The 22,598-nt window shown below is 45.8% G+C and overlaps 1 long non-coding RNA gene across 1 annotated transcript in view; it reads right to left on the reverse strand.

Annotated features, from left to right (window-relative positions):
* Positions 1-22,346, reverse strand: part of LOC134947509 (uncharacterized) — a 51,637-nt gene extending 29,291 nt beyond the window's left edge. The window contains exon 1 of the long non-coding RNA XR_010182587.1: positions 22,179-22,346. This is a non-coding gene — a long non-coding RNA (uncharacterized LOC134947509). The remainder of the gene's footprint in view (positions 1-22,178) is intronic.
* Positions 22,347-22,598: the final 252 nt, after the last annotated feature.

The raw sequence follows: 22,598 nt of genomic DNA on the forward strand, positions 1-22,598 counted from the left end.
CAGTTTCTGCCATTGCCCTCCTGCTTCTTGTGCCGCCCTGTCTGTTTACGTGGGCGACTGCCGTGATGTTGTCCCACTGGATCAATACCGGCTGACCTTGAAGCAGAGGTCTTGCTAAGCTTAGAGCATTGTAAATTGCTCTTAGCTCCAGTATATTTATGTGGAGAGAAGTCTCCAGACTTGATCACACTCCCTGGAAATTTTTTCCTTGTGTGACTGCTCCCCAGCCTTTCAGGCTGGCATCCGTGGTCACCAGGACCCAGTCCTGAATGCCGAATCTGTGGCCCTTTAGTAGATGAGCACTCTGTAGCCACCACAGAAGAGACACCCTTGTCCTTGGAGACAGGGTTATCCGCTGATGCATCTGAAGATGCGATCCGGACCATTTTTCCAGCAGATCCCACTGAAAAGTTCTTGTGTGAAATCTGCCGAATGGAATCGCTTCGTAAGAAGCCACCATTTTTCCCAGGACCCTTGTGCAATGATGCACTGACACTTTTCCTGGTTTTAGGAGGTTCCTGACTAGCTCGGATAACTCCCTGGCTTTCTCCTCCGGGAGAAACACCTTTTTCTGGACTGTGTCCAGAATCATCCCTAGGAACAGCAGACGTGTCGTCGGAGACAGCTGCGATTTTGGAATATTTAGAATCCACCCGTGCTGTCGTAGAACTACTTGAGATAGTGCTACTCCGACCTCCAACTGTTCTCTGGACCTTGCCCTTATCAGGAGATCGTCCAAGTAAGGGATAATTAAGACGCCTTTTCTTTGAAGAAGAATCATCATTTCGGCCATTACCTTGGTAAAGACCCGGGGTGCCGTGGACAATCCAAACGGCAGCGTCTGAAACTGATAGTGACAGTTTTGTACCACGAACCTGAGGTACCCTTGGTGAGAAGGGCAAATTGGGACATGGAGGTAAGCATCCTTGATGTCCAGGGACACCATATAGTCCCCTTCTTCCTGGTTCGCTATCACTGCTCCGAGTGACTCCATCTTGATTTGAACCTTTGTATGTAAATGTTCAAATATTTCAGATTTAGAATAGGTCTCACCGAGCCGTCTGGCTTCAGTACCACAATATAGTGTGGAATAATACCCCTTTCCTTGTTGTAGGAGGGGTACTTTGATTATCACCTGCTGGGAATACAGCTTGTGAATTGTTTCCAATACTGCCTCCCTGTCGGAGGGAGACGTTGGTAAAGCAGACTTCAGGAACCTGCGAGGGGGAGACGTCTCGAATTTCCAATCTGTACCCCTGGGATACTACTTGTAGGATCCAGGGGTCCACTTGCGAGTGAGCCCACTGCGCGCTGAAACTCTTGAGACGACCCCCCACCGCACCTGAGTCCGCTTGTACGGCCCCAGCGTCATGCTGAGGACTTGGCAAAAGCGGTGGAGGGCTTCTGTTCCTGGGAATGGGCTGCCTGCTGCAGTCTTCTTCCCTTTCCTCTATCCCTGGGCAGATATGACTGGCCTTTTGCCTGCTTGCCCTTATGGGGACGAAAGGACTGAGGCTGAAAAGACGGTGTCTTTTTCTGCTGAGATGTGACTTGGGGTAAAAAAGGTGGATTTTTCAGCTGTTGCCGTGGCCACCAGGTCCGATGGACCGACCCCAAATAACTCCTCCCCTTTATACGGCAATACTTCCATGTGCCGTTTGGAATCTGCATCACCTGACCACTGTCGTGTCCATAAACATCTTCTGGCAGATATGGACATCGCACTTACTCTTGATGCCAGAGTGCAAATATCCCTCTGTGCATCTCGCATATATAGAAATGCATCCTTTAAATGCTCTATAGTCAATAAAATACTGTCCCTGTCAAGGGTATCAATATTTTCAGTCAGGGAATCCGACCAAGCCACCCCAGCGCTGCACATCCAGGCTGAGGCGATCGCTGGTCGCAGTATAACACCAGTATGTGTGTATATACTTTTTAGGATATTTTCCAGCCTCCTATCAGCTGGCTCCTTGAGGGCGGCCGTATCTGGAGACGGTAACGCCACTTGTTTTGATAAGCGTGTGAGCGCCTTATCCACCCTAAGGGGTGTTTCCCAACGCGCCCTAACTTCTGGCGGGAAAGGGTATAACGCCAATAATTTTCTATCGGGGGAAACCCACGCATCATCACACACTTCATTTAATTTATCTGATTCAGGAAAAACTACAGGTAGTTTTTTCACACCCCACATAATACCCTCTTTTGTGGTACTTGTAGTATCAGAAATATGTAACACCTCCTTCATTGCCCTTAACATGTAACGTGTGGCCCAAATGGAAAATACGTTTGTTTCTTCACCGTCGACACTGGAGTCAGTGTCCGTGTCTGTGTCGACCGACTGAGGTAAATGGGCGTTTTAAAGCCCCTGACGGTGTTTGAGACGCCTGGACAGGTACTAATTGGTTTGCCGGCCGTCTCATGTCGTCAACCGACCTTGCAGCGTGTTGACATTATCACGTAATTCCCTAAATAAGCCATCCATTCCGGTGTCGACTCCCTAGAGAGTGACATCACCATTACAGGCAATTTCTCCGCCTCCTCACCAACATCGTCCTCATACATGTCGACACACACGTACCGACACACAGCACACACACAGGGAATGCTCTGATAGAGGACAGGACCCCACTAGCCCTTTGGGGAGACAGAGGGAGAGTTTGCCAGCACACACGAAAACGCTATATTATACAGGGACAACCTTATATAAGTGTTTTCCCTTATAGCATCTTAATATATAATAATATCGCCAAATAAGTGCCCCCCCTCTCTGTTTTAACCCTGTTTCTGTAGTGCAGTGCAGGGGAGAGCCTGGGAGCCTTCCTAGCAGCGGAGCTGTGTAGGAAAATGGCGCTGTGTGCTGAGGAGAATAGGCCCCGCCCCCTTTTCGGCGGGCTTCTTCTCCCGTTTTTCTGACAACCTGGCAGGGGTTAAATACATCCATATAGCCCCAGGGGCTATATGTGATGTATTTTTAGCCAGCATAGGTACTTTCATTGCTGCCCAGGGCGCCCCCCCAAGCGCCCTGCACCCTCAGTGACCGTTGGTGTGAAGTGTGCTGAGAGCAATGGCGCACAGCTGCAGTGCTGTGCGCTACCTCATGAAGACTGAGAAGTCTTCAGCCGCCGATTTCTGGACCTCTTCTCTCTTCAGCATCTGCAAGGGGGTCGGCGGCGCGGCTCCGGTGACCCATCCAGGCTGTACCTGTGATTGTCCCTCTGGAGCTAGTGTCCAGTAGCCTAAGAAGACAATCCATCCTGCACGCAGGTGAGTTCACTTCTTCTCCCCTAAGTCCCTCATTGCAGTGAGCCTGTTGCCAGCAGGACTCACTGAAAATAAAAAACCTAACAAAACTTTTACTCTAAGCAGCTCTTTAGGAGAGCCACCTAGATTGCACCCTTCTCGGCCGGGCACAAAAACCTAACTGAGGCTTGGAGGAGGGTCATAGGGGGAGGAGCCAGTGCACACCACCTGATCCTAAAGCTTTTACTTTTGTGCCCTGTCTCCTGCGGAGCCGCTATTCCCCATGGTCCTGACGGAGTCCCCAGCATCCACTTAGGACGTCAGAGAAAACTATAGAATGATAGTGTGGGCTGAAAAAGGTATGCGTGTATTGAACTCCGCTTGGTGGTCTTGGTGGTCTTGGTGAAGCTTGGTGAAACTTGGTGAAACTTGGTGAAGCACGGTCTAGGTGAAAACGTGCGAGCACGGTTTTGGTGAACACGTGCGATGGAGTGTGATAAAAGTTTTCGTGGTATTATGCTCCGGCTGTTGTGGAGCACAGTAGGGAGACTCCAATGATCCTACCATTTATAGGCAACCAGTGTCTATAAGTGGTATGATTGGACCGCACGGTTGTAGGTGTAAACCCGTGACGCAACGTGATATGAGGTCGCATATTCATGCGTAAATTGCCCTCATACGTGTTGTAGGGAGCACATGCAAGCGTGATTTGTGTAAAATAAAGGAAGGGAATTTTCGCTGGTCTCTCAGGAAAATCTCTAGAGGTAGGGCCTGCAACGACTACGTGTGTCTGCTAAAAGAGGCGGATCAGTGATACTCGGAGCAGAAGAAGCTGGTGGAAGAGCTTGGAGAACTTCCACCATAGACTTCTGTGTTTGGTGCATTTTAGGAAGTTTTTCTGTGTTAAAAAGGTCCACAATGGAAGCCAAGTGCACAACACAGGGACGTTTAGCAGTCAGGGTTCAGACTGAAGAGACTTGCAGACCCCGGGGGTCTGCTCGGTTAGTAATGTGGGGGAAGTATGGTCCCCACACTGAGACCTTTTGTGATGAATGGACACGAATGACTGTGGGGGATAAAGCACCATTTCCTGGGATAGGTAGTTTTGACTCAGAGGTATTGCATAATCTAAGGCTTAGGATCTGTCTCATAAAATCCCCAAAACAGAGGATCAGACACACAAACTGTTTACATTTATGGCAACAAGAGAGTGATATACAGAGGGAATTAGCTTACACAGCTGGTTCCAACACTAGCAGGAAACTGATGGCGACTGGAGAAACAATGGCTACAGAGAATGGCATACTGGGATATGGTGATAATAGTGCACTTAATAACTGTATTAATGACAATAAGAGTAAACGTAATAAATGTGTTAATGACGATAGGAGTAAAACTGATAAATGTACAAATTCTAACCCGTGCAAGTTGCACCCCATGTTAAACTTCCCTCAGGATTACAAGCAAGAAAGTGAGCCCAGCACGATGTCGGCACTTTCTCCAGCAGCCACCATACGAGACACCCAGGTGGGCACGGCCCAATCGGTAAAGGCAGTAGTTAAGCCTCCTAACGGAGGGTCAGGTGAGGTCGTGTCCACAGGTAAGTACGGTATTGTATATTATGCACAGACAATTGCACCTCACATTGTAGAATCAACACAAGATGATGTAGTTGAACTTAATCCTGTCAGGGTGATTGCAGTCCCAAATGGACAGACTGACGCTCTGGGAGTCACCCCCGTCAGGAACATTGCAATGCATTGCCCCTGGTCCCAGACAGAATTAAGGACAATTATGTCTGAATTTCCTGATCCCAGGAAAGATCTAGCCGCATGCCAAAGGTTTATTAAAGAACTAGGAAACGCTGCCGAACCCCATAATAAAGATTGGCGGACATTGCTGAGGGTATGTCTACCCTCCAATATTGACCCTGCGAAATTCATCACTGATTGTAAGTTAGACGCAGAAGTACCTCTCACTGAGGAATACAATCAGGAGAATGTTAAACAGATCAACCTGCAATTAGGAGTATATTTCCCAACTGTTGTCAAGTGGAACAAAATTTTCTCCATTAGACAAAAAGAAGGTGAAACTGCTTCTGATTATTTCCATCGAGCATTAGAGGAAATGGCTAGATACACTGGGATCGCGGACATTGAGGAAAATGTACATCATAGAGAGGTAGCGGTGTCCGTATTAATGGAAGGTTTAAAAGAAGTGTTGAGAACAAGGGTACAGACCACTCAACCTAACTGGAGGGGTATCTCGGTGGCTGCATTAAGGGAGTCCGCTATCGAGCATGATCGTAATATCCAAAGAACCAGGGAAGCACAGGGAGAGCGGTTGATGGTGATGAGCATCCAAGCACTAAAAGAGGCATCAAATCGACCAAAACCCCAGGCCCCTGGCACATGGAGGAAGCCAAGGGTTTGTTATCTGTGTAAAAGGGAAGGGCATTATGCCAGCAACTGTAACAGCACACATAAAGTCAGACCTCCTAGACAAGAACACGAGCAAAGTTATGACACACTGTATGACACACGTAATTGTAATCAGGGATCATATAGAAAAAAATTTTGGGCCGCACCTGTAATTTGCAGCCAGAGAAGTTGATTGTTAGCCTTGATAGTAAGCCTGAGGTTACAGTCGATGTAATTGGTAGGTCATTCCTTGTAGACACAAGGGCGGCCAGGTAAACTCTGTGATTATCTTTAAATGTTTCCTTTTCATCTCTGACGTTTACCAGCAGAACTACAGCTCAAACGTCACATGTCTACTTGGTCTTTTCAGAGGTCTACCCAACCCCAGTATATCTTACCAGCATCATTGTGCCTGGCCACACACAGAGGGTGGAGAGTAGAAATACTGGTGGGGGAGACTCTGCAGAGATACTGATGGACATGTTGGTGTGAAAGCCTGATGGTGAACGGAAATCTGACAATGTTTTTTTTTTCTATTGTTCTCTCTCTTTTTGTTCTTTCATGTTTTACGGATGGTATGTCACACAACAGTTAGACAAATGGTAATGGAAGATTTATGCTCCTTACAGAAAGATCGCTGATTCGGAAAGAATATCGTATCACTGGAGTGTTCGTTTTGGGAAGACTGAGAGACAGCACTGTTGAGACGACATCTGAGCAAGAAGAACAACAAGACTATAGGACAATTATCGTAACAATTTTCTTTCCCTTCAATTATTTTCTGTACCCCCATTACAACTCTTTCTTTCTCATCCTGCAAGATGGACTTGCCCCAAGAGACTGCATCCCGTGTTTTCCTGTTGACCCTGTTGTTGACCAGAGCAGTCTGTTTCGGTGAGAGTATCAGAGAGGTCGAGAAAGGATCTGGAATGGGTTCTGATGAACAGGATGGATTCGTAGAATTCCAAGAGCAACACAATCACCGAGTAAAGGCGAGTATCAGAAAATGATCTGGTAGCCATGACACTAAGAGACATTGTGAAGGATTGTTAGCTGAAGAGAATTGTATCTGTAGGAATTGTGAAAAACATAGTTGAGGACGGGTGCATCCAGAGATGTCAGTCCAGCCTTAATATCAACATGGACCGACATCCATTGAGTGACTATCACTCATTAGTGGGTAAGGTTTTAAACCAAACAGAATGCTGGGTGTGCTCACAAGTACCTCAAGGTCATAGAAAGTCAGGACTAGTGCCATACGCTTTAACGATAGATGAGGTACTTGAATTAAGGAGTGGGAAACCGGTGGACGTGGACAAGAAATTTAATATTTCTAGGCCTCCTAGTTTGAAGCTCCACCAATATCATGTGGATAGGTCCTTAATATGTTTTAACATTTCCAATCCCCGAAAGCCGGGAAATTGGGAAGTGACATGGAACAACTAAACCATGACATTCTCACACAGAGCCGATAGAATGCCCGTAGATTCAGAGCTTATACGCCAAATAGCCAACGGTGGGAGGTATTTTCAATATAGGTACACTTTAGAAAGTAGGACCATGCGGGTTGGAGAAGTATCACCAGGATACTGTGCGCATATCATACTGCCTGATACGTGTACTAGACAAATGAGAGAGTTAGGGATAGGATTTTTCACCTGGAAGGTTTGTAATATGGTGATGTCATATTCTGTCCCATATGTCCTCCCTGATGATGCATATTTCATATGTGGGAGGAAGGCGTATAAGTGGCTTGCCCCAAACTCAGAGGGATTGTGTTACATTGGAAGAGTGTTGCCGGAAGTAATGACCATTACCCATGATAGAATGAAAGACGTTCACCGCAATGCTCAAGCTCCTTACACTCACACCCATTACGAACACATTGTAAAGAGACACCTTATAGATAGGACAGAGCATGCAGCCTCTGATTTGATCCACAAATCCACCGGGATTCAACTCCTACTCGCGCTAGATATCACCCGTACCGCCAGAGGAGTTATAAATTTTAGGTATATAACTGCGCTAGCGAACCTGATAGATAATATCACCGAGATGTATGATGACACCTTCAGGTATACTGGGAGAGAATTGCAAGCTTACAAAACGGAACTGATCCAGCACAGGATGGTTCTAAATTACATCACAGCGGTGACAGGCGGGTATTGTGTCACCCTAGCAACTCAGTATGATGTGAAGTGCTGTACGTATATCACAAACAGCACTGAGGACCCAACAGAGGTCATAGATCAAAAGATGGATGCTATCTTGCAATTGAAATGGGAGTTCCGAAGGAGGCACAACCTTACCTTTACATCTGTGAGTAATGAACTTGCCCGGCTGGGTATCATGGTTGAACCCACGCAATTGGTTCTCAGGTTTAGGAGAATGGGCTCAAAATGTTATCGTTACTGTAGGGAAATTCCTCTTGTGTATCCTAGGAGTTGTCATAATGATTGGTTTGATATTTAGATGTGTTCGGATTTTAATGAATTGCAAGCGCAGTACCAAATTGATGAGTTTGAGGAGCAAGGGCATTGTAACAACAACTGGTTTAATTTATGACCGATCAAATCAAGACGATGTTGTGATAAGACGTGATTCCACGGTCCGTTTCTTTCACCCGTTACTCCTTTGTTTTTTTCCAAGGTAAAAATACATCCACTCGGAAGAAGATTTTGATGACCCTTTATATACAGACCATTGATGAACTTTTTCACAGACATTTGATGAACTTTTAGAGACTTTAACTTTCTATGGACACTTGAAAAACTTTGCTTGCCACTTACAGCAAAGATACAGCAGCCCGGACAAGACATCAACAAGACTTCAACAAGACATCCAAGGACGACCACACATATTATCATAAGAATGCATTTATAACGCATGTTTCTTATCTTCATCTCTACTATCTTCAGGTAGTGACACACATAGTCAACAGGTAATATAGGCACATATATTAGCACTCACATATTTCCCCCCGTCATGTATCATCAACTAATGTGCACCCCATTTGTTGGAACTAAAAGCCGAAAAGACCTCGGTAGAGTTTGTTAGCCCACTTGCAGACCCTTAATACGGGATAAGAAGGATTCAATGTATACTTCGCAATACCTCGAAGCTTATTTTAGAACATATACGGCACGATGATACATGACCCCTCAGACATGAATTTCATACACACATGCTTTTTACTATCTCACTAGGTCATACATTTCCCACCTTCTCCTCTCCTCCCTACTCCCAATCATAAATAGATAGTTCATGGTATTATATATTTTTCTGCTTAAATTGTTTAGATAGTGGCAGTTATTGGTGACTGCCAAAGGGTGGACTGTCAAAGTCAAAAAATATCATGATTCACATGCCTTGTACTAACCCCATGCACATGCCCGCTGTGTGTGCGCACGCTCTGCCGTGAGTGCGCATATTCACACTTTGCGTAATAGAGCTTCTACGGCCGTGCGCTTTGGCGCGTGGTATGCACATTTACGGTAGAGTTTGTGAGCGTGTAGCGGGCGACTCGATCATAGCATATTTAACCTATATAGTGTGTTTTATAGTTAATATTCCCCTAGACAACGTCAGCAAGTATGTTTAGTTTAAACGGTTCCTGGACAGAGAGATTCCTCTTTACATGATAGGAAGGGTCAGATAAAGGTTGAAAGGTGTTGTCTAGTATCCAGCTGTAGGGTATTTTAAGGGTAACATTTCGGTGTTAGTTAGGAAAAGATCGCTCGCTCCTGCGTATAGTTATGTACAAAAGTAGTTTATGGACATTAATTGTATTTGCTGTTTATTACACATGCGGGGTGAATCCAGAGGATACCACCCACTACAGCAGTTGGGGAAAGACACAGCCCACCTGTTCAAATCTACCTATGACCTTTGTTATAATGCAGAGACACATTCCTGTGTCCAATGAACAATGAGATTATAGGGACCATTGTATTGTGAATGTATGCTGTGTATATAAAGACCAGCATTGCCTGGCCAGTCACTCACTCTCTCTGAAAGGCTTTCTCATTGAATGCTGAGGACTGGATCCAGGACGCGCTTGCGAATCATCCCCACGTATGTATTATTCTCTGTAGCCATTTTGTTATCCATAGTGTTTGCCATTTGTTCTCATTCTGATTGCTCGTGTTTGCGATCGTATGCTATTGTTCATATTATTCTTTGTTATTCTGTTTAGAGTTCTATGTTAGTTTGTAGTGTATAATCTGTACTGTTTTCCCCTTTTTACTCTAAAATCATCCACGAAGGTGTTAGAGCCGGAGTGGTTTTTAAATCCAAACCAGGTCTTGTGTTTTCACTAGTTTCTATAAAGGGCTTTTCTTAGCGTCTCAATCGCTCAAACAGCTTACACATTATCAAGGTTAATAAGCGTTACATCATTGTAGTATTACATTGCTAAGGTTTAGAGTATAAGCATATCTTTACTGTGTGTTGTTAATAAGGTTTACTGTGCATCATTCTGTGAGCGTCTGCGCCGCTCGTGTCTCACTCTCACGGCGCAGCGCCCGCTGCGCCAATAGCGTAGCATTACGGTACTCGGGACGCCTATAGCGTGCTCGATACACAGCGTGAGTCTGTGAGCGTACGTGTCGCTCGTGCGTCGCGCCCACGGCCTAGTGTCTGCTACGCTAAGTGCGTACCCTTACGGTACTCAGTGCACCAATAGCGTACTTAGTCCGTAATAGTATATAGCTTATGTTTAAAGGTAATATTTGACATTATCACAGGTCACCTGTTATCCGTACAAAGATGTCAAGGACCCATCGCTGGACCACACAATAGCAGGATTGTGGAGTTCCATTTAGCACATCTGGAAAAGCAAACTGCTGATAACTGCTGTGTTGTAAATCTTCCAACACAGGATATGGTTGTCAGGTGCTCACCACGTGCTGTGTGCCACGAAGACACCATACAGCTGGTACATGGAACGACAGCGGCTCTTCCTCATCACGTATGTGTGTCTTTGAATGTATGTGTGTAGAATATGTATCATATGTGTTGGCCTTGATTAGTATTTGTACATGGCAGGGCATGTGAGCTATGATCGTACGGTCACTTCAGCTTGAATCACTGTGCATTGTCTCTGCCCTTTCTCCCACTTGATATCTACATGCATTGGGTTTAGCGGAGTATAATGGGCATGGCCAGCTGGTGCCACAGAGGAACAGGGAATCTTTCTGTGTGTTTTAGATCCTCTTATGGCCCACAGATGTTTTGTGTACGTGTATATAGTTTTTGCCCTATATGATTATATCCTTTTTACATCATTTATTTTTCAAGCACAACGTGGCTGCTATGTTGACCAGAATGTTTTCAGGCCAGCACAGACCCATGGGAAGGTGGTGAGTGCGGGCATGCTGCTGAAGAGTAACTCAGAAATAATCGTCCTGTAGGCAATAGCATGCAAGCGGAACCTGTTACTTTTCTGACTTTAAGCCTAAAACAAGTGCTTGTAAATGGCTCGTCTATAAAGTTATGCATTCATCTGTGTAACAGTTGGTGGTGCAGTACACTCATACAGCCTTCAGGTGTCACTGTTTCTGGAAGGCCGCCGGTTAGTCGGCAGTGACCCTTCTTTATAAATTACAACAGAGACCACTATATGCAGTGTAGCATTCTGTGACCATATCAGAATGAACACAGTCCTTTCATACCCTCCAACATTTTACACACAAAAATCGGTACAAATTAGAAAGGGGGTGTGGCCACGGGTAAAGGGGCGTGGCCACGCCCCTTTTCCTATACTTTCAATGGAAGTTTGGAGAGCCAAAAATAGGTACAGACCATAAAAAAAGGTACTGTACCTATTAAAAAGGTACAGTTGGAGGGTATGTCCTTTTCTGTTGCTGTACTAGTGATGTGTATCTCCTGTCATGCTGCCAGTGAATGCCAGAATTGTACACATGCTGATATCCTGTCTATGCTGCTTGCCAGTTCTAATACTTTCTTTATTCCTTACAGCAGAATGCTAATCGGGAGACTGATGGAGACACGTGGAAGACTATCCTGTCTGAAGTGAAGCAGCTTCATGTAAACAATTCAGCAGCTCTAAAGGTACTGCAAGAGCATGATGGGGGAGGCTTGGTAGATACAGGTGGCAATACTACACGTATAGTTCCTTCCTACAAATGGTCCCAGTAGGACTAGTCTCCTAGGAACAGAAGGATCAGTCATAGTTACTTAACTCAATTATTTCAAAGCTGCTGTCATTACAGCAGACGGTGTGCCCTAGGCAAATCTCATGCTGGACGCCACCTGTAGACGGCAGTGTCGGGTTGTAGTGAGAGTGCCTGTAACTATTTCATTGTTTTTTTCTGATACATGAAGCAAATACATATTCAAACTCAGTGGGTCCGCATTACCAGATTGGGGCTTCCAGCAGTTAGAGGCGGTCGGCGAAAAAATGGCAAAATCTTACACCAGAGCTTGGTATGGAATGTGGAGGAGCACCGATATGGCAACAGTAAGTGGGTAACTCTGGTGTTTGTGTGTTTTGCACTATGGGCGTCATTCCGAGTTGATTGCACGTAGAAACTTTTTGCTGCCCATGCGATCGACTAGACGCCGCCTATGGGGGAGTGTATTTTAGCATAGCAGGGCTGCGATCGCTTGTGCAGCCCTGCTATGCTAAAAAGGTTTTGTGCAGAACAAGACTAGTCCTGCAGTTACCTACCCTGTGCGATGGATCCAGCGATGAAGGTCCCGTAATTGACGTCAGACAACCGCCCTCCAAACGCCTGGACACGCCTGCGTTCGGATCTCCACGCCCGGAAACCGGTAAGTATCCGCCCTGGAACGCCTCCCCACTGTCAATCTTCTTGCGATCGCGCTAGCGATCACTTTCTTCTTTCTTCTGGTCGTTACCCGGCGACAGCTGTCACAACGACACCCGTGCGCATTGCGGGCACCACACATGCGTATTTCCGACCCGTTCGCACCGCAGCGACGAACCGCTGCGGTGCGATTGGGTCGGAATGACCCCCTATATACAATGTAATACTCATCATCACTACAGTACTTAGACTCTGGTGAACACTTGTGCCCCCTGCAGGCCGGGTGCAGTCTAAGAGAGAGAGAAGGAATTGCACACTCTGCTGCAGATGAATGTTGGAAGGAACCTCAGATTTTGGGAGCTCCATGTATCGGCCTTTCTGCAATTTATAGACTAGAACTAAAGATCCAGTCCTCAGGTACCCGAACAGGTCATATATTCGGGATTTCTTTAATCACACACTGGTAACGGTCATACGAGTACATTTAGCTGGGTCATTAACTGTCCCACTGTTGCCACAGACAGGCTTGATGAAACCATGAGGTTCTGGAGGTCAGAACTACCCTGTGCGGCCTGTGGAGTGTTTCCAGAAGCATTATCGGGTCACAGTAGTGACTTCTGATGGAAGCTTGCACATAGTGTTATAGTCACATTAGCTGTATGCGGAAAACCTGCCTATATATATTAGAGATGTGCACCGGAAATTTTTCGGGTTTTGTGTTTTGGTTTTGGGTTCGGTTCCGCGGCCGTGTTTTGGGTTCGAACGCGTTTTGGCAAAACCTCACCGAATTTTTTTTGTCGGATTCGGGTGTGTTTTGGATTCGGGTGTTTTTTTCAAAAAACCCTAAAAAACTGCTTAAATCATAGAATTTGGGGGTCATTTTGATCCCAAAGTATTATTAACCTCAATAACCATAATTTCCACTCATTTTCAGTCTATTCTGAACACCTCACACCTCACAATATTATTTTTAGTCCTAAAATTTGCACCGAGGTCGCTGGATGACTAAGCTCAGCGACCCAAGTGGCCGACACAAACACCTGGCCCATCTAGGAGTGGCACTGCAGTGTCACGCAGGATGGCCCTTCCAAAAAACACTCCCCAAACAGCACATGACACAAAGTAGAAAAGAGGCGCAATGAGGTAGCTGTGTGACTAAGCTCAGCGACCCAAGTGGCCGACACAAACACCTGGCCCATCTAGGAGTGGCACTGCAGTGTCAGGCAGGATGGCCCTTCCAAAAAATACTCCCCAAACAGCACATGACGCAAAGAAAAAAAGAGGCGCAATGAGGTAGCTGTGTGACTAAGCTCAGCGACCCAAGTGGCCGACACAAACACCTGGCCCATCTAGGAGTGGCACTGCAGTGTCAGGCAGGATGGCCCTTCCAAAAAATACTCCCCAAACAGCACATGACGCAAAGAAAAAAAGAGGCGCAATGAGGTAGCTGTGTGAGTAAGCTAAGCGACCCTAGTGGCCGACACAAACACCTGGCCCATCTAGGAGTGGCACTGCAGTGTCACGCAGGCTGGCCCTTCCAAAAAACACTCCCCAAACAGCACATGACGCAAAGAAAAATGAAAGAAAATAGAGGTGCAAGATGGAATTGTCCTTGGGCCCTCCCACCCACCCTTATGTTGTATAAACAGGACATGCACACTTTAACCAACCCATCATTTCAGTGACAGAGTCTGCCACATGACTGTGACTGAAATGACGGGTTGGTTTGGACCCCCACCAAAAAAGAAGCAATTAATCTCTCCTTGCACAAACTGGCTCTACAGAGGCAAGATGTCCACCTCATCATCATCCTCCGATATATCACCGTGTACATACATCCCCCTCCTCACAGATTATCAATTCGTCCCCACTGGAATCCACCATCTCAGCTCCCTGTGTACTTTGTGGAGGCAATTGCTGCTGGTGAATGTCTCCACGGAGGAATTGATTATAATTCATTTTAATGAACATCATCTTCTCCACATTTTCTGGATGTAACCTCGTACGCTGATTGCTGACAAGGTGAGCGGCGGCACTAAACACTCTTTCGGAGTACACACTTGTGGGAGGGCAACTTAGGTAGAATAAAGCCAGTTTGTGCAAGGGCCTCCAAATTGCCTCTTTTTCCTGCCAGTATAAGTACGGACTGTCTGACGTGCCTACTTGGATGCGGTCACTCATATAATCCTCCACCATTCTTTCAATGGGGAGAGAATCATATGCAGTGACAGTAGACGACATGTCCGTAATCGTTGTCAGGTCCTTCAGTCCGGACCAGATGTCAGCATCAGCAGTCGCTCCAGACTGCCCTGCATCACCGCCAGCGGGTGGGCTCGGAATTCTGAGCCTTTTCCTCGCACCCCCAGTTGCGAGAGAATGTGAAGGAGGAGATGTTGACAGGTCGCGTTCCGCTTGACTTGACAATTTTCTCACCAGCAGTTCTTTGAACCCCTGCAGACTTGTGTCTGCCGGAAAGAGAGATCCAAGGTAGGTTTTAAATCTAGGATCGAGCACGGTGGCCAAAATGTAGTGCTCTGATTTCAACAGATTGACCACCCGTGAATCCTTGTTAAGCGAATTAAGGGCTCCATCCACAAGTCCCACATGCCTAGCGGAATCGCTCTGTGTTAGCTCCTCCTTCAATGTCTCCAGCTTCTTCTGCAAAAGCCTGATGAGGGGAATGACCTGACTCAGGCTGGCAGTGTCTGAACTGACTTCACGTGTGGCAAGTTCAAAAGGTTGCAGAACCTTGCACAACGTTGAAATCATTCTCCACTGCGCTTGAGACAGGTGCATTCCACCTCCTATATCGTGCTCAGTTGTATAGGCTTGAATGGCCTTTTGCTGCTCCTCCAACCTCTGAAGCATATAGAGGGTTGAATTCCACCTCGTTACCACTTCTTGCTTCAGATGATGGCAGGGCAGGTTCAGGTGTTTTTGGTGGTGCTCCAGTCTTCTGTACGTGGTGCCTGTACGCCGAAAGTGTGCCGCAATTCTTCTGGCCACCGACAGCATCTCTTGCACGCCCCTCTCGTTTTTTAAATAATTCTGCACCACCAAATTCAAGGTATGTGCAAAACATGGGACGTGCTGGAATTTGCCCATATTTAATGCACACACAATATTGCTGGCGTTGTCCGATGCCACAAATCCACAGGAGAGTCCAATTGGGGTAAGCCATTCTGCGATGATCTTCCTCAGTTGCCGTAAGAGGTTTTTAGCTGTGTGCGTATTCTGGAAAGCGGTGATACAAAGCGTAGCCTGCCTAGGAAAGAGTTGGCGTTTGCGAGATGCTGCTACTGGTGCCGCCGCTGCTGTTCTTGCGGCGGGAGTCCATACATCTACCCAGTGGGCTGTCACAGTCATATAGTCCTGAGTCTGCCCTGCTCCACTTGTCCACATGTCCGTGGTTAAGTGGACATTGGGTACAACTGCATTTTTTAGGACACTGGTGAGTCTTTTTCTGAGGTCTGTGTACATTTTCGGTATCGCCTGCCTAGAGAAATGGAACCTAGATGGTATTTGGTACCGGGGACACAGTACCTCAAACAAGTCTATAGTTGGCTCTGCAGTAATGATGGATACCGGAACCACGTTTCTCACCGCCCAGGATGCCAAGGCCTCAGTTATCCGCTTTGCAGCAGGATGACTGCTGTGATATTTCATCTTCCTCGCAAAGGACTGTTGGACAGTCAATTGCTTGGTGGAAGTAGTAAAAGTGGTCTTACGACTTCCCCTCTGGGATGACCATCGACTCCCAGCAGCAACAACAGCAGCACCAGCAGCAGTAGGCGTTACACGCAAGGATGCATCGGAGGAATCCCAGGCAGGAGAGGACTCGTCAGAATTGCAAGTGACATGGCCTGCAGGACTATTGGCATTCCTGGGGAAGGAGGAAATTGACACTGAGGGAGTTGGTGGGGTGGTTTGCGTGAGCTTGGTTACAAGAGGAAGGGATTTACTGGTCAGTGGACTGCTTCCGCTGTCGCCCAAAGTTTTTGAACTTGTCACTGACTTATGATGAATGCGCTGCAGGTGACGTATAAGGGAGGATGTTCCGAGGTGGTTAACGTCCTTACCCCTACTTATTACAGCTTGACAAAGGCAACACACGGCTTGACAAATGTTGTCCGCATTTCTGTTGAAATACTTCCACACCGAAGAGCTGATTTTTTTTGTATTTTCACCAGGCATGTCAATGGCCATATTCCTCCCACGGACAACAGGTGTCTCCCCGGGTGCCTGACTTAAACAAACCACCTCACCATCAGAATCCTCCTGGTCAATTTCCTCCCCAGCGCCAGCAACAGCCATATCCTCCTCATCCTGGTGTACTTCAACACTGACATCTTCAAATCTGACTATCAGGAACTGGACTGCGGGTGCTCCTTCCAGCACTTGCAGGGGGCGTGCAAATGGTGGAAGGCGCATGCTCTTCACGTCCAGTGTTGGGAAGGTCAGGCATCGCAACCGACACAATTGGACTCTCCTTGTGGATTTGTGATTTTGAAGAACGCACAGTTCTTTGCTGTGCTTTTGCCAGCTTAAGTCTTTTCATTTTTCTAGCGAGAGGCTGAGTGCTTCCATCCTCATGTGAAGCTGAACCACTAGCCATGAACATAGGCCAGGGCCTCAGCCGTTCCTTGCCACTCCGTGTGGTAAATGGCATATTGGCAAGTTTACGCTTCTCCTCCGACGATTTTATTTTAGATTTTTGAGTCCTTTTTTTACTGATATTTGGTGTTTTGGATTTTACATGCTCTGTACTATGACATTGGGCATCGGCCTTGGCAGACGACGTTGATGGCATTTCATCGTCTCGGCCATGACTAGTGGCAGCAGCTTCAGCACGAGGTGGAAGTCGATCTTGATCTTTCCCTATTTTTGGAACCTCAACATTTTTGTTCTCCATATTTTAATAGGCACAACTAAAAGGCACCTCAGGTAAACAATGGAGATGGATGGATACTAGTATACTTATGGATGACGAGTGACTGCCGACACAGAGGTAGCTACAGCCGTGGACTACCGTACTGCGTCTGCTAGTATAGACTGGATGATAATGATATAAAAAATATATATATATCACTACTGCAGGACAGGTATATATTATATAATGACGGACCTGCTGGACACTGTCAGCAGACTCCTAAACTACTAGTATGAAGAAGATAGAAAAAACAAAACCCACCACAGGTAGGTATACAATTATGGATGAGCACTGCCGACACAGAGGTAGCTACAGCCGTGGACTACCGTACTGCGTCTGCTAGTATAGACTGGATGATAATGATATAAAATATATATATATATATCACTACTGCAGGACAGGTATATATTATATAATGACGGACCTGCTGGACACTGTCAGCAGACTCCTAAACTACTAGTATGAAGAAGATAGAAAAAAAAACCCCCACAGGTAGGTATACAATTATGGACGAGCGACTGCCGACACAGAGGTAGCTACAGCCGTGGACTACCGTACTGCGTCTGCTAGTATAGACTGGATGATAATGATATAAAAAATATATATATATCACTACTGCAGGACAGGTATATATTATATAATGACGGACCTGCTGGACACTGTCAGCAGACTCCTAAACTACTAGTATGAAGAAGATAGAAAAAAAAACCCACCACAGGTAGGTATACAATTATGGACGAGCACTGCCTACACAGAGGTAGCTACAGCCGTGCACTACTGTACTGCGTCTGCTAGTATAGACTGGATGATAATGATATAAAGAATATATATATATATCACTACTGCAGGACAGGTATATATTATATAATGACGGACCTGCTGGACACTGTCAGCAGACTCCTAAACTACTAGTATGAAGAAGATAGAAAAAAAAAACCCACCACAGGTAGGTATACAATTATGGACGAGCACTGCCGACACAGAGGTAGCTACAGCCGTGGACTACCGTACTGCGTCTGCTAGTATAGACTGGATGATAATGATATAAAAAATATATATATATCACTACTGCAGGTATATATTATAATATAATGAATGACGGACCTGCTGGACACTGTCTGTCAGCAGAATGCGTTTATAGAATAAAAAAAAAAACACCACACGAGTGTTTAACTTTTTCAGGCAGACAATATACTGGTGGTCACTGGTCAGTCACACTGGCAGCAAAAGTGTGCACTGTTATGTACTCCTGCTATAACTGCTCCCCAGTCTCCCCCACAATTAAGCTGTGTGAGCAGTGAGCACTCAGCACAGTCAGATATACATAGATGATATTATCAATCATGCAGCACACTGAGGCTGAGCACAGATATGGTATGTGACTGTGTATCGTTTTTTTTCAGGCAGAGAACGGATTTTAAATAATAAATAAAACTGGTGGTCACTAGTATAACTATCAGCAAAACTCTGCACTCTCTGAGTACTCCAGTCCTAATGCTCCCCAAAATTACTAAAATTAAATTACTAGTAAATCAAGTGTCTCACTCTCTATCTAAACGGAGAGGACGCCAGCCACGTCCTCTCCCTATCAATCTCAATGCACGTGTGAAAATGGCGGCGACGCGCGGCTCCTTATATAGAATCCGAGTCTCGCGATAGAATACGAGCCTTGCGAGAATCCGACAGCGGGATGATGACGTTCGGGCGCGCTCGGGTTAACCGAGCAAGGCGGGAAGATCCGAGTCTGCCTCGGACCCGTGTAAAAAGGCTGAAGTTCGGGGGGGTTCGGATTCCGAGGAACCGAACCCGCTCATCTCTAGTATATATGTGACATGCTGTGGATTTGGTTTAATCAGGAGCCCCAGGATTCAGCATAATATTTTATGGTGTATAAATCATCATTGGTAATGGTTTAAAATGCTAAAGTTATAAACTGTACAACTCTGAACATGTCAGATGTCTTAGAGGACAGTGGCTGTGAGACAGAACAGATGATACTACTGTTCCTGTCTGTAGTGGAAGATACTGACCATGAGGAGCTACAGTCAGGAACACAGATACAGCTCCTCCCCCCTGGCCTTGGTCACACTGGACACCAGCATGGCCTACTGGCTTCATCCCAAGAGCACGGTGAGTGGACACATGGACTGTGATGGCACATCTAATAAATGCCTACTTTGGCTAATGGGTAATTGTAATATGTTGTCATGGATTATTTTTTTTCACTCTTTAAATAAAAAACTGAAAAACTAAGAAAGTTATAAGGTTCCATCTGAAAACCTAGTTTCCACAAGAATAAAGGCCCAGGCACTAGATATGCACCACAGTGGGACGTAGAAATTCTCTCTAATCAGACAAAGCATCCTATGCAAAGTATTCATGGTAGGACAGAAGTCATACCTGACACTACAGGATGTCGATTCAATTGCGGGTGATGTCAGTGATGTAAAGCACTCATATGACACACTAACAGTAGCACCGAGATAATGTATTTCAGTTGCAGTCATATGGGGCTATGAACAAAAAAATCTTTGAAATTGGGGAGATTTGCTGTGCCGTTCCGGCTGTCTGCATGCCATTGCAACGGCACACCGCCCACAATTGAATTAACCCCCAGGGGTCAGAAATAATAATAATAATAATAATAATTTTATTTATATAGCGCTCTTTCTCCAATAGGACTCAAGGCGCTTAACAGATACATAGCATAATATAGTACAGAAAATAATGAAGTACATTTTCATAAAATACAGAAGCATGAAGATACTAAAAGGGACACTATGGAAATGCTTTAGTAAACAGAAAAGTCTTGAGTCTACTTTTGAAGGATTCTATAGTTGGGGCCTCTCGCACTGTGCGGGGAAGTGAGTTCCATAGAGTCGGAGCCGCATGACTAAAAGCTCGACCCCCAGATGAATTACGGTAGATTCTAGGTACTGCTAAAAGTCCTTCATCTACAGATCGCAGTAATCGAGTGGGGCAGTATGGGGTCAGAAGCTGTTTCAGGTACCTTGGGCCTTGGTCATGTAATGCTTTGAAACTCAGTAAGCCAATCTTGAAGATGATTCGCCATCTTACAGGCAGCCAGTGAAGGGAGTAGAGGATGGGTGTTATGTGGCTAGAACGGGGCAGGTTGGTTAACAGCCTGGCAGCTGTATTTTGCACCAGCTGTAAGCGTTGCAATTATTTTGCTGGTAGACCAAGGTAGAGGGCATTACAGTAGTCTAAACGAGATGATACAAATGCATGTATGACTTTTGGCATGTCATCTGAGGGAATTAAGTGCTTGATTCTGGCTATGTTCCTCAGGTGAAAGAATGAGGATTTGATTGTGGCTGATATCTGATGTTTAAGTGTCAAGCCACCATCCAGGACAACGCCAAGATTCCGCACACGATCACTGGTCTGTAATTCTGAATCCCCGAGTGTAAGTCCAGTTGGTTGGCTATGCTGCAGTCTTGTCCTTTGATGTTGCGGTCGAATCATAAGGACCTCTGTTTTATCCGGGTTCAGTCGCAGCCAACTGGCGCTCATCCACTCCTGTAGTTCAGCTAGACAACCATTTAGGGTTGCTATTGGGTTATCAGTGCCCGGAGCAAAGGACAAGTACAGTTGTGTATCATCTGCATAGCAGTGGTAGACCAGGCCATGGCGCCTGATTATTTCGCCCAACGGGAGCATGTATACTGCAAAAAGCATGGGGGATAGTATAGAACCTTGTGGGACACCACATGGCAATGGCACTGGTGGTGATGAGTATAATCCAGATGATACTCTCTGTGACCTGCCTGTGAGAAATGATTTGAACCAGCTTAGGACTGTGCCATCCAGACTACAGAAATGTATCAGTCGCTCAATCAGAAGCCCATGGTCCACGGTATCAAAATGTATCAAATAAGAGTGACATACACTAAGAAAACATCAAGGATCCTTCTGTCTGTAAAACTGACTGTACCTAATAGTGCGAGGTGCTAAGATAATATAGGGCCTAATTCAGACCTAATGCACTGGCAGTGTACGCAGGCTGAAGCCCAGTGAGGTGTGCACACGCGCAGCAGCCGCACTGGGCGTCCCCCAGCATGTCATAGATTGTGATCGTAGATGTGTGTTTTTCCGCACATCTACGATCAGGTCTGAATTAAGCACATAGACAGTTTTTTTGCCCTGCTTCCCAGAAGGGGAAACCTTCTCTCACCAACTGTCTGCATGTCTCATTCCTTCATTTAGAGCCCACAGTAAATCACTAGTACAAGTCAGAAAATAACATTACACTGGTTGCTTTGGGGATACGTCACATTTTCATTAATGTCTTTCATTGTGCTCATCTATTATATAGTACAGGGGTTCTCAAACTCGGTCCTCAGGACCCCACACAGTACATGTTTTGCAGGTCACCCAGCAGGTGCACAGGTGTATTAATTACTCACTGACACATTTTAAAAGGTCCACAGGTGGAGCTAATTATTTCACTTGTGATTCTGTGAGGAGACCTGCAAAACATGCACCGTGTGGGGTCCTGAGGACCGAGTTTGAGAACCTGTGATATAGTACAACCTGTTAATGCTACATGTTGCCGTTACATACTGGATCTGTGCTCATTATAAGAAACTAAGTGAAGTCATATGTATTAAAACTGATGCACAGGAGAAAGATGTAATCCCTAGCGGCCAATCAGGTTCTCACAGATACTTTTCTAGAACGGATTAGAAAATGAAGGCACCCTTGTCCTGAGACCTAGTTTTTGGGAATAAGCCCCCTTCAACATATCTGGTACAAATGTGATTTGATCCTTACTTATTTGTACATCTCAGCAGGTTCAGGTCCAGCTCCTGGGTAACCCAGTCATTTGGTATTCTGCAAATGTTGGCGTCGTCTTTACGCAGTGCTGTTCCTTTATTACTTGCTGTACCAGTGCAGAGCAATCCGAGGCATTCCACAAGGTCTGATTAGAACACTGGAGAATATACAGCCGTAATTAATACTTTATACACAATTTCATTGCTCCAGAACACTTACAGTTCATGTGTAATCATTATTAGGATAGCTGTACTGTATGTCAGTCGCTCAGATTACATACATTTATTGCTGTTTGGTCTGCAGGTTACGGACAGTCCTTGCAGCTGGCCAGGGCGTTGTGTCTCAGGGGGTGGGCAGTGAATTACTTGCCTTTCTTCTTAATGTAGGAAACCCTCTTCCTGTATCACTACCTGCCAG

The sequence above is a fragment of the Pseudophryne corroboree genome, chromosome 8 (genome assembly GCF_028390025.1).
Source record: "Pseudophryne corroboree isolate aPseCor3 chromosome 8, aPseCor3.hap2, whole genome shotgun sequence".
Taxonomy (NCBI): domain Eukaryota; kingdom Metazoa; phylum Chordata; class Amphibia; order Anura; family Myobatrachidae; genus Pseudophryne; species Pseudophryne corroboree.